Source organism: Alligator sinensis, unplaced genomic scaffold (assembly GCF_000455745.1).
Source record: "Alligator sinensis unplaced genomic scaffold, ASM45574v1 scaffold313_1, whole genome shotgun sequence".
NCBI lineage: Eukaryota > Metazoa > Chordata > Crocodylia > Alligatoridae > Alligator > Alligator sinensis.
This window is the reverse complement of record NW_005841939.1, coordinates 2,964,351-2,967,872: the sequence shown is the minus strand read 5'-3', so window position 1 is coordinate 2,967,872 and position 3,522 is coordinate 2,964,351.

Sequence of the window (3,522 nt, the reverse complement as noted above, 5' to 3'; positions counted from 1 at the left end):
CCCATCAGCCAATTTTTTACCCATCCAACTGTGTAGGCATCAATGCCAGAGTTGCTTAATTTATTGATGGGGTGAGAGACCGTGTCAAAGGCCTTCTTAAAGTCCAGAAAGACTACGTCCACGGTGACACCATCATCCAAGGATTTAGTTACTTGGTCATAAAAGGCAATCAGGTTGGTCAGGCAGGACCTGCCTTTGATGAACCCATGCTGATTGCCCCTGAGCATGACCTCCCCTGCAGGCCCCCCACAGATGTGCTCCTTGATGATTCTCTCCAAGATCTTCCCAATCACCAAGGTGAGGCTTACAGGCCTATAGTTACTTGGGTCCTCCTTTCCCTCTATAGGGCACATGAGGACCCAGGCAAATTGGGACCACATTAGCCAGTTTCCAATCCCCCAGCACCTGACCAGATGACCATGAATGCTCATACAGCCAGGCCAAGGGATCCGTGATCACCCCTGCCAGCACCCTCAACACCCTTGGGTGGAGGGCATCTGGACCTGCAGATTTAAAAATGTCTAGCCCTTCCAGAAGATCCCTAACTACATCTGTGCTGACTGAAGACCTGACAGAGCTATCCCTAAGGCTGTCTCTACCTCTGGTAGGTGGGATATCCCAGTCCCTGTTCAAGAAAACAGAGGCAAAGAAACTGTAAAAAATGTCAGCTTTCTTGTATGGCGTAGCCACAAGATTAGCGTTTGTGTCTTGCAGGGGCCCTACATTGCCTGGTGCCCTCTTCTTGCTCCCAATGTACTTGAAAAAGGACTTTTTATTGTCCTTAATCCTGGACCCTAGCCTGAGTTCCATCTCTGCCTTGGCCTTCCTAATAGCCCGCCTACACTTCCAGGCCGAGGAGGTGTACTCCTCCTTGGTGATAGCTCCTCCCTTCCAGTGGTTATACGCCTCCCTTTTAGTCCTCAGGCTTCACCATCCCTCGTGGACCCCCATCTCCTCTACCTTCTTGGCCCTCAGTGCCTCCCCTAGTAGTCTCCTAAGCTCATTGAAGTTGGCCCTTCTGAAGTCAAGGGCTTTAGCTTTGGTGTGAGCCCTTGACGCCCTGCGTTAGATAATGAAATCCAGCAGGTGATGATTGCTATTGCCCAGGTGGTCGAGGACCTGCAGTCCCCTCACCAGGTCATCCCCCGTGGCCAGGACCAGGTCCAGCAAGGCGTTACCCCTAGTGGGGCTGTGCACTTCCTGGATAAGGTGAAGGTCCTGTAATACAGCCAGGAACCTACACGAGCGGTCAGACCTGGCTGTCTGCTCCTCCCAGCAAATGTCTGGGTAGTTTAGGTCACCCATGACAACAACAGCCCTTGACCTAACCACCTCTGTAAGCTGACTGGAGAAGTCCTGGTCTAGCTCTTCCCCCTGGTTGGGTGGTCTGTAGTAGACACCCATTGTAAGGTCCCTTTTGCTACACCCCCCTTGTAGTTTGACCCATAGTGTCTCTGCCCTATCCTCCTCTAACCCGAAGCTAATCCTTGATGATGTGAGGTGCTCTTTGACATAGAGCGCAACCTCCCCACCTTTCCTCTCTGTCCTGTCTCTTCTATATAGGGTGTATCCCTGAATGCCCACCGCCCAGTTGTATGTAGGGTCCCACCAGGTTTCTGTAAGCCCTACTAAGTCTGGGTTCTTAATTGCAATCAGGAGGCACAGTTCCTCCTGCTTACACCCCATACTATGAGCATTACAGTAGAGGCACCTGAGGCCTCCTGAGGGTGTACATGCCTCCCTCCCACTCCTAGGACAGTTGTGGCCCCCTACTCCCAGGACGTTGATGCTTACCTGGGCTTCCCTCCTCTTGTCACCCTGAATGCTGGTGAAGCATCCTCTTCACTTGAAGCAGCCCCTTCCCCTGGCGAAGCTAGTTTTTAAGCCCACCGTACGAGATCAGCCAACCTAGAGGAAAAGATACATCTGCCCTTACAGGACAGGTGAAGCCCATCCCACCCCAGCATGCCCTCCTTACAAAAACATGGGTTCTAATAAAAAAACCCAAAGCCTGCCTCGTGGCACCAGCTCCGAAGCTGCTGGTTAACCATGTCAATGCAGGCCTCATGACGCCTACCCCGTCTACTTACTGGGAGAATGGAGGAAATACCACCTGAGTTCCTGTCCTCTTCAGTTGATGTCCCAAGGCCTTATAGTCCTCCATGATGTTATCCAGCTTGCCCTTGCATGCATAATTTGTACCCACATGGACCACAACCAGTAGGTAATAGTCAGAGGGCTTGATGATTTTAGGGATGGTCTCTGTGATGTTGCGAATTCTCACTCCGGGCATGCAGCAGACCTGCCATGACCAGGGCTCTGCAACAGATTGGACCATTGGTTCCCCTCAGGATGGAGTCCCCAATGACCAGAACGTTGCGTCTATGCGTGCTGAACTTCTGTTCTGTTACGGGTATAAATCGGTTTTCAGTCACTTAGACCAATAAAAGTATAATGTCTGGTACCTGGCTTAAAGGTCTAAACTAGAGGGCTAATATAGACATTCAAAAAACCCAAGGTGGAACTCATTCAATCTACTCAGGTTTCTCTAAACTGTGTAGACTGAACCGGGAGTGAACAGAACGTACTTTTTCTTTGATGGGGAGGGGAGGAGGGAGGCATGCAGATGGCTGCACTAGCCAGGTCAGAAGGCAGGGGGTGTTATTGCATGCCTCTCAATGGGGCTTCTTTCCCCAGCCTTGCCCCCCACCACCAGGGCCCTGTTAGCAACAGAAGGATACCTACCTGCAGCAGTGCTTGCTTAGGTGGGAGGGGGTAGAGCTGGGCCACGGGGTGGAGGCCTCTGCTCCCCCATGACCCTGATGCTGCCCAGATTGGCTGACAGTCTGAATGGCTCTCAGCCCTGCTCCTCCCTGCCAGTGGGGGGGGGGGGGGGGGGGGGGGGGGGCGAGGAGGAGCAGAACCCCTGCCCTGTGGGCCCAGCCCCATTCTTGCAGATGCAACCAAGCACAGATGGGGGCAGCCTGTGCTCCCTGCCCTTCTAGGTTCATCTGACATGGGCAGGCTGGAGCAGGGCTGGGAGCCATCCTGGCTGTCAGCAGAGCTGGACAGCATCTGGGGGTAGGGAGCAAAGCCCCTCCCCACTCCCCCCGCCAGACCTTAGCAAGCACAGCTGGGAGGAGCAATAGCCCATATGGAGGGGGCCTCTGCTCTGCCACTGGCAGGTATAGGCAGGACACAGGGCTGGGGAGCAGATACTTTGCTGCCTCAGTAATGTGAGAGCCCAGGGGATGCGGCCAGCCTGGCTCTACAGAGGAGACAGGACGGACCTGCAAAGGATCATGGGATGCTGGAGGACAGCAAGATAACTTGAGTTGGGAGGGGACGTGGGGCAGAAGTTCAATAGACCAGTTTAAATTAAATCAGTTAAGTCTGATACTACATCCATCCAGGTTTATATAAAACTGGTTTTGGCCATTTTGAAATTTGTTATGTACACTGAACTTCTGTTCTGTTACAGGTTTAAATCTGTTTCTAGTCACTGAAACTGGTGTATGTGTA